This window comes from Danio rerio, chromosome 14 (assembly GCF_052040795.2).
Source record: "Danio rerio strain M-AB ecotype USA chromosome 14, GRCz13ab, whole genome shotgun sequence".
Taxonomy (NCBI): domain Eukaryota; kingdom Metazoa; phylum Chordata; class Actinopteri; order Cypriniformes; family Danionidae; genus Danio; species Danio rerio.
The window spans coordinates 40,511,545-40,523,967 of NC_141034.1; the positions used below are offsets into that span (position 1 = coordinate 40,511,545).

General features: G+C 33.2%; 1 non-coding gene across 15 annotated transcripts in view; it reads right to left on the reverse strand.

Annotated features, from left to right (window-relative positions):
• The window catches only part of LOC147834000 (uncharacterized), a 146,244-nt gene that overhangs the window by 105,137 nt on the left and 28,684 nt on the right, over positions 1-12,423 (reverse strand). For all 15 annotated transcript variants that reach the window (XR_015507791.1, XR_015507799.1, XR_015507793.1 and 12 more), the window contains exon 3: positions 7,796-7,857. This is a non-coding gene — a transcript (uncharacterized LOC147834000). The remainder of the gene's footprint in view (positions 1-7,795; positions 7,858-12,423) is intronic.

Here is a 12,423-nt window from a genome sequence, read left to right on the forward strand (position 1 = left end):
GACTACGTTTTTTTTAAATATATAATTAATATATCCACTTTTACTAATTTCAACGCTTGTTTTTTTTTTCTTTCAAATAACACAAAAATCTGTCTTTTTGACCAAACAGACTTCTTTAAATAATAGGCTACCCATAGGCTATATTCAAGCCGATAGTCTTTCCACTTACTACTGTATTAGATAATGGTTTAAATTCTGATTTGCATAATAATGCGCAGATTTGTTATTCAAACTGTAAATGGTTGCTTATTTGCATTGTGTGTCGCAGCCTTTACAAAAACATTGTCACTTAAATTATTATTATTATTATTATATGTCACTTATACGCATATTTCATTTCGGGAAATAGTATTTAACAATACAAATAAACAAATAGTATTATTTCAGCGGCATTTCTTTTTGATAAATGATCAACAGGATGCACCAAATAACACCAAAAACTATCTTCGTCTTCACAAAATTCGTAAAATCCCCCATACTTGATAAAATTCACCAAGGTGTATAATAATTCGGGACATTTCTGAATAATTTAGTCAATCAAAACTTGACTGAAATCATATATTAAGTTTTTCCAGCAATTAAAGGTTTGAATGAATGGATTAAATAGCCTATTTAACAGTCCATTACTGATGAAAACACATCGGACAATGTTAGGTATTAAGTAACAGGCCCATGTAAACATCTGTTTACCAAAATTGCAAAAAAAAAAATAATAATAATAATAACTGAAAAGATAATCAATAGTATGTAGGTTTTAATTTGCTCATATCTTCAAACTTTGTGATAGTGGCCAAAGATCACTCGTCAACAAGCCAGCTTTATTACATTGATAAACTGGACTGCGATGTTGTTGCCACCCATCTTGGCAAAAGCACAGTCTGTCCAATCAGATGAAAGAGATTTAAGCGCAAGGTCGGGGAGGAATGACCTCGCACATTCTCGCGCAGAGCTTACCTATAGTTCACCATAAAAACCTGCACTGACTGACCTGCAAAATATTCAGAGCCGAAAAGAATTAATCAATTTATATATTTCAATAGGCGGATTAAGAAATATTTTCTTTTTTTACAATAAGTAATTACAAATAATTTTAAATATATTTTTTGTATTTATATAGAACTGGCACTGGCCTCTTTTGGGATGATTACTGACCTTGTCCAAAACAGCTGTCCACATAATTTATGTAAAGGTTTGTGTGTCAGTTCCAAAATGTAGCTTAATTTGATTATGAACTTTCCATTTTCCTTAAGTACAGAAAACAATCTTCATTCAAACTTGCACATCTCATTTGCAGTCTTAAAACTGGATTATATTGGCCATTAGCCACCACACTCTCAGCATTGGCACTGGCTATTGGAAACTCACTACTGAAAACAATTACAAAATGCTACTACTATTACACAACCATTACAAAGTTATTTAAAAGCAAGATGTCTCAATTAATAGCATCTGAAACGTGTCTCCCTGTTAAATCAGGCGTTCACATTTGCAGAAACTAAGCTGGTACAGGCCTAAAGTGAATCTATAGACCCTCCAGACAGTCATTGTGTGTGCAAGTTAGTAAGCAAACACTGGACAGGGTAAGCTTGAATTGTTGGAGAAAAATGTATGGGAGGATTATGGGTGTGGAGGCGTGTATGGAAAACCTCAGGTGTTGCTTCCCATTTAAAGGCACAAATGAGAAATGACAACAATTTAAAGAATTTTTGATCTGTAAAATTAAAATGGCACTGACTTCATTCACTCCATATGTACAAAAGGAGAATATTCAATTTTGTTTTCCACTGAAGAAATAAACTCCTACAAGTCTACAAATTTCAGAGTGTTCTTTACATAAACTATCCCTTAGGTAAACTGTCATGATTATACTTCGTCTATAAGGCAACTATGTGTCTGTACCTGCATAAGATGTGCCTTTCATTTCACACATTCTGGTTCTTTGTGTGAATATTTGTTCTTTTGTGTGTTTGGAAATCATGCTGGAATATTGCTAACCTACATGTCTATGCTTTCATCTGATGTGCTTGTATTTTGCTGGTCAAAGTGTGTGTCTACCTCTCTTAGGATGTGCCAGAGCTTGTGTGTATCCGTGTATATATCCCATCCCTTGACATGCTTGAGTTTGTTTTTTTTATGCATTCAGGTGTGTGTGTGTGTGTGTGTGTGTCTCTGACACGGCCCTGCCTTTGATGAGCTGAGTGTGACGCCGGGACAGCTTCTCTGGCCGCAGGCGTGTGCTATGTGGGAGCGTGTGAACGATCAGACATGGAGTAAACTTCCATGACTCAGACACTTCCTGCTCTCTCAACTTATATTAAAAAGAAACATCGTAAATGTTTTGACTCGAAAATCGATTAGGAATTGCTCACAGTGAGTAGCATGAAATAGCAGATGCGCGGATGTGTGTGGAATTAACAAAGATAGTATCAGTGAAGAGGCCCTGCTGCAACCTTTCTCTATTGTTTTGCAATGGGAAGAGAGTGACGGAGGACTGATGATGTAATGCAGTGCTTAAAGCCTATAAGCTGTCCAGACTGCAAGAAGCTTTTTGATGCAAAGAGATACAGAACATTTTCCTCAAATAACAGTCGGGATTCTGCTCTAATGATATTGTGAGGAGAATGTAATGATTGTGGATATGCTTTAACAAAACATTTCGAGACAAATAAGCCCAATGTAAGACCCCAATATACATATAGTAACTACTTTTCATTAGAATTACAATATCTACAATGTATCTGCTCTCGAGTGACTGAACACTGAATGGAAAATTTTACTGTGGTGTTCAGCATGATAACTGAAAATGACATTACATTAGTGCACTGATCGATTGAGCTTGAAATACAGTGATGCATGTATGCTAAGCTGCAGTTCGGTATGTAAAGTGGTTAAGTTTCATCATCAGCACATTATTTGCATAAAATAATAAATAATAGTCTATATACAGCACACAGTTTAAATGTCACCAGCAATATGCATTTCCCAACTAACTGCGTGTTTTCTTATTTGTTTTTTGTTAGTTTGTTTTTTGCAACCATGCATACTAGGGCTGCACGATAAAATCGAATATTAAGATATTTTTTTTGTGATAAATATTGTGATATGAATAGTTTGACAAGATGGTTTGAATAGCTCTATTTGACGGTTTTCTGAGACTAACAGTATTCATGTACAGAAACTGAATATCACACTGCAAAAAAAATTCTTACTTTGCTTTAACACGTTTCTAGTTCAAATATCAAAAAAAAATTAACAAACCCAGCAAAAATAAAAAGTTTTTATTGTCAAAAGGAATAAGTGTATATTAAGAGTTTTTTTTTTTTTTTTTTTTTTGCTTGTTTTAGGAAAATTATTTGCAAGTGGAGTAAGTGAAATAATTTAGTTTTCACTTTGATGTAGATATTTGGACTAGAATCAAGACAAACATTTTAGTAAGAAATGTTTTTGCATAAATCATATAACTTCCATATAAATACATCAATTAAATACAATTCTGTGGCTCCTGGTCAACTATAATTCAGACTGCATGGACATTGCATATCTTTGCGATGTGACTATTGTAAACGTGCACATTGCAATATCCATGCTACAACGATATATTGTGCAGCCCTAATACATACAGTGTGTCAACAAGGTGTCAACACTAGCTACATTTCCATCCACATATTTTAATGTGCATTTTGGACATTGGCATAAAAAAAAGTTGATGGAAACGTCAAGATGAGCATACTTTTCGAAAATGTGCATTTAAAATGCGCAAAACTGAGTAGGATAAACGTTTTATTCAATAAGAAAAAATGCACAAAAACTACATCGCAAACACTTTTATTGAACAAATTCCAGTACGCGCATTTAAAAAAGGTCATGTGATTTTTGTTATAGGAATCATGTAATGGTAAAAATGTGCCTGAATGGACAAACCAGAAGGCTGAGCACACTGTAAAATATCTGAAATGTTGTTTTAGTCATTCTAAAATGCCTTAACCATCTCAGTATTAGGGTTAAATTATTAATTACCTCCAGAACTGTCAAGAGCTTTTGTGCGCCACATCTCACACCTTCAAACGCCACCACGCGTTCATTGCGTGTCGGCATCATCTTCTGAGGAGCAAGTCACTTATTAAATAAGGAATATATTCATGCAGCTACTTGATATTTGGCACCAGCTAATCAGGAATTGATGATTTTGTTCTCTTTGACTCGTTGGATGGAAACGCTGCTTTATTTGCACGTCTTTTATGCCATATTGCCATTTTTAGATGGAAACATAGCTGATGACCGCTTCCCAGTTGGAAAAAAACAAGTAGATGCATTAATAAAATGCACACATATGACGTATACTTTAGCTTTTAGCAAGCAATGGACAGACAACTTGCAAAAGAACTGTTTTTTGCACCACTCAGTTAGTCCACAAAGAGTTAGCACTGAATCAGGCTGTTGCTTCACAACTGGAACGAAAGCAAGAAAACTAAAGAGAAAACAAAGACAACAAACTACCGAAGACAGCAAAAACACGAGACACTTGTATGAAAGGATTAAACGTCACTTAACTCTTTTTTTAAACAAGTACAGCAACATTTTTGCGACTAAGAACTTCTGAAGAGAGAAAACAGTCACTGGAAGAGGATGTATCTTTCTAAAGCAAAAAATGTTCATGCACACTATCAAACGATGTATACTTTGTACTTCGATTTCTGATTTCTAAGAATAGGAAAAAAACAGTTTAATAAAGAATACCTGTTGTCTATTCTCTCATAAACAATTCAAAAGGAACTAGAGAGTCATAGGAAGAACACACCCTAAAACTGACAAAAAATATAAATATGCACTCTTCTCTATTGACCTGTCAAATAGCGTTTACCATGCAAACTTTAACTTTTGAAAAGCAGCTGCATGCAAACACACACACACACACACACACACACACACACACACACACACACACAAATCTGACAAACACTGTACAGGGGTTTTTGAATTGTGAGTGCCTAAAGAATTAAGCGAAAGGTATGAAGAGGATGAATGACAGCATTGTGTAGCAGTGTTAACAGTAACAAGAAACTGCAGCTCTCTCAACCTCATCACCTTTCACAAATATGACATCATCATTCGCTTAAGCCTTTACACATCAAATGTGAAAAGGTCAAGAGCATTAAGCCTCAAGCAAGACAACACTGTTACTACACCACTGACTAACTGACTAGGTGCTATACTGAATGAGAGAATATTCAAAATGCCAGTTGTAATAAACAAATCATGCTCTGAGAACATAAAGCGCCAAGCTCAGATGCAAGATGTTCGGAGACCCTGCCTGGATGTTGTATGTTAATGCATACACCACTGTCTTCATTTGACGTTTAATCTTTCATAAGGGGAGACATGTTTGAACCCACAGGCGGCCTAATAAAGCAGTGAAAGCAATCTGCTGCGATTCTTTTTCAAACATCCTCCTCATTACGTGCCACAGTTTGCGCTCGAAAATCCTGCTAATCTCAGTGGAAAGATGACGTGAGCTGATCGACATTAATGGATCTGTAGATGCAGAAGTGCAAGAACACAGGGCAGAGAGTTTAAGAGGAAAGTATAGAAGAACGTTGACTCTGTCCTTCAGCTCTGTTGTGTTATTTGTCGATGTAATGCTTTGATTGTCAACTGACTTCCTTTCTTTTTTGAACTTCTTACTGCAGTAGGTGCAGTTTTACTTTAGAGATGATGCTGTGGAAATTTCACTATGGGAAATCTGTGCAATTCTAAAGAGTACCAAATTAGTTTTTTTTAGCTTGAAACAATAACAAAACCCCTTTTGTTTTGAAAAAAAAAACTATTTTTTATGGTCACTTATAGCAGGGGTTTTCAAACATTTCAGTCCACGACCCCCAAAATAACAATGTCAGTGACCCCCCAATATTCTCAGAGGGGGTTAAAAATATATAAACCTTGCACACTACGGAGAACACATACCAATAGACCCAGGTCTATTCATCATTTAATTTCAGAGAACGCCATTCTGAGATTATCATCCATGATCAGTTGTTCGAAAGACCCACCCCCCTACTGAAAAAGTCCAGAATATGGCCCATATACGAGTGCTCATTTGTCCGACGTTTGACAGTATGCCATCACAAATTGTGGGGAAAAAAAACGATAGAAGAGACAAATTTAATTATTAATGATCATTTAAATGGACAAATTCTGACTGAGATAATTAGCAGGCCAGTTTGTTATGTCTATAGGCTACAGTTTTTAATTAAAAACAAGTTTTAACAGATTCCCTATTGTTTTAATGATGGATGATAATAACTTAGCATTTAAAAAAAAAGTTTTTATTTTTTATTTTTTTATATTAACTATCTGACAAGATAATGCAAAAATGAGTGGATAAAATGTCACAAAAATGCAATTTCTGAACCTTATAATTGAATAGAAAATAAGGCAAATAACTGCAAAAAGATTAATTAAAAAAAAAAAATTAATAGGCTGGCTACGGGCCTGTAATGTATGTTTAAAAATGGAAAGGCTGATGGCTTTTTATTTGCATGTTGTTTTTTAATGTTAATTATTAACATGTTAACATTGTTACTATTAACTACTATTTTGTTCTTTAGTAGGTTATGGATAAAATATAGTAATTCTATTGAATTAGATTTTTGGAAATTGCCAAGCGCCCCCCGTCATTGTACTGTGGATTTTTAGTTTAAACACTTTTTTGAAAAGCATGCAGTTGGGTTCTATTTTTAATTGAGGTGAACTTGTACAAAAATGACATTTACAAATGAAAATTAACAAGAAATAAAATACAAAACAGAAACAGAAGATAGATGCAATGTTCCAGTGAAATATCTTCACAATCTCTATGATGCATTTCGGTTCATTATGATTGACAGTTTCTTTCAGCAGATGACAACAATCGACATATCAAAAGTAGCAAAACAAAACAGTGAGTAAGCCTATTACTGTGCTGACAAGTATAATCAAGGGATAGCTCTAATATAATCAGGCCTGTTGCCAGGGGGGATCATGTGGTATAGAAGACCAACCCCTCACTGACAAAGGTCCAGAATTTGTCGCATAATGTGCTCATTTTGACTGCTATGCCATAATATATAGTGAAAATAACCCATCGAAAAGGCTTTAAGACCAATTGGAATCCTCTGTTGGGTGTAGCTTCTGTGTGACTTCAGCTAATTAGTTTTGGCCAATGCTAACAAATATTTTTCATGAATCCAACATCCAGCTGTGCAAGAAAATACACAATCTGACATATAAAATAAGTCATCTTTCGCCACTGTATTGTTTTTAAATAGAGCAAACAAGTAACTTATGATAAATCTTTTGATTATTTTTTATTGAAATTATCAAATTCTGACTGAGAAAAATTGAACATGCTGGCCAGTTTGTCGATTGCCTAATAAATGACAATAGGCTACACTTCTTAATTTAAAACTTTAACAGATTCCTATTTTTCTTAACGATACATGGTGTAATTAATTTGTATTTTAAAAATAAGTATTTTGTTCACATTTCTTTATTCTAAATGTTTAGGAAATATTTAGTACATCAAAAAGTGTTGTGATGACCATCCAACAAACCAATTCAGCTAATAAAAAAAGTTAAAAATTGTGCTTAAAATGTCACTAATTTGCTGTATTTAAATCTCATAATTAAATAGAACATGAGACAAATAGCTGCAAAAAGGCCCACTTTTTGAGAAAGAACCACCCTTTCACCAGGCTGGCTACGGGCCTGATTATTCACACTTATTCAAATATAGCCTAAATCAAATAGCAAGACTTACCCAGTGAAGAAGAGGTATCCTCAACTGAATAGTAGTAATGACTGTTCACTCATTATGCTAAACTGAAATAGAGAAAAAAAGACATGACCGTTTAGAAACAGGTTACAATTATAAAGTTGAAATCTATAAACATTTTAAGACTGAGGATAAAAATAAATACTTGAGAGGGTTGACACCGTCAGCATTAATGGTTTAGTTCCAGAAATTGGTAATGAAGTGATTTGAAATTACAGGTTTGAAAAATAAAAAGGCTGAAAATAAGGAACCCTAAACTCTTAAACAAAGTATCATTTTAATACCATAAAAGGGGTCACCAGGGCGATGGTTCTAAATACAGTTACAATGTTTCAAAGAAATACAAAGTTACTTTCAGTGTCAGTCTGATGTTACAAGGGAATGTAAAAGTTACTGTGCATATTTATAAGATGAGTATAAGCTTAGAAAGAAAAAAATAGTAGGTGTCAATCACTTTTTAGTAAATGGGAAAATAAATTGTCTAATTTGTTTATATAAAAACACCATTACTAAAACATCATCGAATGTCCCACCAAATCAAAACCTAAAGCGCATTTTCAAGTGTTTGCAAATCTGGTGTCATATACATTTGGGTCCAACAGGGGGCAGTAAAACTTAACTACATTAACTGCAGATTTCCATAATCCAGAGTATTCAGCCATTTAAACGCCCACGCGCACATCTTTTATTTGGGACACAATAGCATTTCTAACCAAATTAATTCTCATTAACATTATAATACTTAATTGCACTATTGCTCCTCAGGATATGTTCACAACAGGTTGAAACTGTCACAATAGCTGCTTACTGTAAGAAAAAGGGTGACTGGAAAACAGCCAATATATATTTGAAATAAAATATTTTTAAAAATAATGCAGACATGTCATTGTTGATAATGAACATTGAACATGATGAAAATTAACAGCAGCAAATAATTCAGAAAAACGATAATAAACAGCATTGATGGAAATTTTGAATAAAACTGTTGTTGCGATATGTGAACACTAGATGGAGAAACACTTAGTGAAGGAATAAGAGAAGTGTGTTGTACAAATAATGGTTTTTACAGATAACTACAGCTACAACCATACAACTGAAACTAGTGAAATAATTATAAAATTATATATAAAAATAATAAAAAATAATAATAACAAAATAATAATAATAATAATAATAATAATATAACTATAATAATAATAATAATAATAATAATAATAATAATAAAATAGCAAAGGAAACATTTCTGCTTATTTAGTTTAACTCAACATACTATAATGAATACCTAAATTAAGACATTTTTATTGCTTTTCAACTGTTTAAAATTTTAATTTGTTAATAAATATGAATATTCATTCATTCATTTTCTTTTTGACTTATTAATCTGGGATCGCCACAGTGGAATGAACCGCCAACTTATCCAGAACATGTTTTACACAGTGGATGCCCTTCCATCACTGGGAAAAATATGAAAATTAAACATCAAATATTACAAAAAATAAAGGTCAATAAAAAAAGAATAGATATTTAATAAAAATCCAATAGTATAACCAGTAATATACTAAATTAGTACAGGTAGAAATATATATTGTGACAAAAAAAAAGATAAATCCTTTGTCTGAAAATATAAATGATATTACAATCATTTTAAAACAATTTATGTGGTTTGAGCTTTGTCCCAAGATACCACAAGCTTCAGGAAATTTAACTCCCTTTTCACCATCTCAAAGATAGGACATTTTTACAGTTACATAGTCTGAATTGTTAGTGACAAACTATACATCACATATAATTTTCAAGTGTGAACTCAAGAAGTGTGATGACAGTTAAAGGGATAATTCCCTCAAAAATAATAAATGAAGACAATTAAAATGACCATTGATTGCTCAAAGGGTTTTTAAAATTGATTTTTTTTTTCTGTTGAACACAATAGAAGACATTTTGACGAATGCTGGGGTGAATCATCTTCTATAGAAGTATAAAAAATGACTATGGAAGTTTCTGCAACCAGCATTTTCCAAAATATCTTCAGCTGTATTCAACAAAAGAAAGCAACTCAAAAAAGTGAAAGTGCAAATGACAACATCTTTTTTTTTTGGTGTGTGTGAACTACTCCTTTAAAAAGAAAGAAAAGCAAACAAGAAAGGAAGAATAATTTTCTCCAAATTGCACATTCCCCCTCTGAAATTATCATACAGTATAATACTTGAATATCTCTTACTAAATGCAAGTTAAATAATCATTATATAACCACTTATATGATTAACACACAAAAACATAGCCATTTGGATTGCCATCAAACAACTTTATCTTAACGTCCTACAGGACCTGACATGTTTGATCTGAGGATGACATTTGAGCATTGAAAAACTATTTTTAAAAGAAAAACAATCCACAATAATGATATAGTTATGAACCAAGATTTGAAAAGTGAATCAACAAGGCATTATTTCCAATAAATAAAACTAAAATAAAAAAACTGAATACCTCTTTATATTATTGATAATATTTTAAATCAATAATTGCATATAAACAGTCAAAAGTTTTTTTAAACCTCTTATGCTCATCAATAATGCATTATTAGATAAAAAGCATTAAAATATATATAAATAATATGCTATTACATTTTAAAAGCAGTCTTATATGTACATAATTTAAAAAAACATTTAATGCAATTTCAGCATCTACTCTCCTTTTTTGACCGTCACACGATACTTTAGAAATCTTTCTCAAAGGTTGACTTGCTCAATCATGAGTTTCAAGTCAAGTTGAGCTTTATTTGTATTTTGCATTTAAATTGTGCAAAAGAATTATTTAAGGTAGAAGCAAGCAGTGCAACATGATTGTGGCATATTTATAGTTAACATCGCTTTCATTGAGTTCTTGTAGATTTAGTTTAGATAAAGTGTCAGATGCATAAGAGAGAGAAGAGAGTTTCTACAGGTGGTTTGTCAAGCCCACTCACCTATGTGAAGCACAATTTGAAATGCACATTATTTCCAAGAGACAGTGATTAAGAGAGTGTATACCAGTGCAAATGTGAAACCTGGTGCAAGAGTCAGAGAGATGAGAGGCCGTCTTTTCTACAGGTGGTTTGTTAAGCCCACTCAACTGTATGGGACATACTCAGTAATGCATGGGGAGCGGGGGTAAATTGACAGGAGTTGAAGGCTCTAACAGCCTGTGGGAGGAAGCTGTTGAGTAGTCTAGCCAAACAGGCTCTATTACTTCAAAACCTTCTTCCTGATGGCAGGAGCAGAAAGAGACTGTGGAAGGGATGGGTAGAGTTGATAACTGTTTTGTTATCAATATGTGAGCAATAATAATGTCTCTAATTATTAGTAGTATTAAAACACTTTTTTTCTGTCTGATATGCTTGTGTAAAACTGATGCATTTTACTTTTCTGAATATTTGACAAAGAGAACATGTAAAATAACAGCATTTGAAAAACTCATTTGTAACATTAAAAATCTCTACTTGAAATTTTATTACAATGACCTCTAACAGATCATGTGGCAATTAAAATGAAGTAATGATGCTGAAAATTTAGCTATGAGCCACAAAAAAAAATGTTATTTTAGATTTGTTTAATTAAATAAAGCCTGGCTGAGCAAAATAGTTAACAACATAAAGAAAGATTAAGCAACTTTCACCAAATTTAATCAATTTAGACTTTTTCCACTAATTGGACTTCACCCATCATTAAACCTTCACTCACCATGGAAGCAAAAAAAGAATGTTTTAGGTAAAAGATATAATAGCAGCACGTCCTGACAGATAAATTGGCATCACAATACAAAATGCCATCTGATAATACCTGATAATACATCTGGATAAGTATAATTGACTAAGTTCCTCTCTCCATTATGACTCATGGTTTCTCACTTAACCACACCTTCTGACTTTCCCAAAACTACTTTTACTGTAACAGTATTATATTTCCCCCCCAAGCATTATTGAAGCACTGCTTCCAAGTATGTTTTCTGAACTTGCTCTCAGACTTCTTCACCTATACAAAGCACATGATGTTCCAGGTTGAATCAACTGTGGTCCTAAGAATCAATAAAACTACTGTAGTGTCCCCAGAGTTGAAATCTGCTGAAATATAGCTGGAGCTCCTTAGAGAAGTCGTGATAAGGTTAATGAAGGGCTGCTAAGAGCCACTGTCTCATATGGGGAAATTATCAAACCACAGCAGAAAGATACGGGAGATGCAGGGCATTTTGGCATGCTCTGTACTTTTTTGAGGTTTTATATTTCTCTGTAATACGATCCTCCTGTGTTATTTGTTTTTAAGTAAGAGGCTTATTGAATCTGAAGTCAATATGTATATGTTTAAAGTACACTGAATATCATTAAGCATGTAAATTATGTGTAATACAAGTTAGGTCATTCCAAGTAGTAATTACTTTTAATTACAACTTTAAATAATGTCAAAAGTTTTTCATGTATGCTTGCACAAATATCTGAGGGTTGGATGAGGTTAGGTTATAAATAGTTTAATTGATTTTTTACATATCAAAGGTATTAAAGTCAAAGGTTTTTACATGGGGTGACATGGTGGTGCAGTGGGTAACACTGTTGCCTAACAACAAGAAGGTTGCTGGCCCCAGCT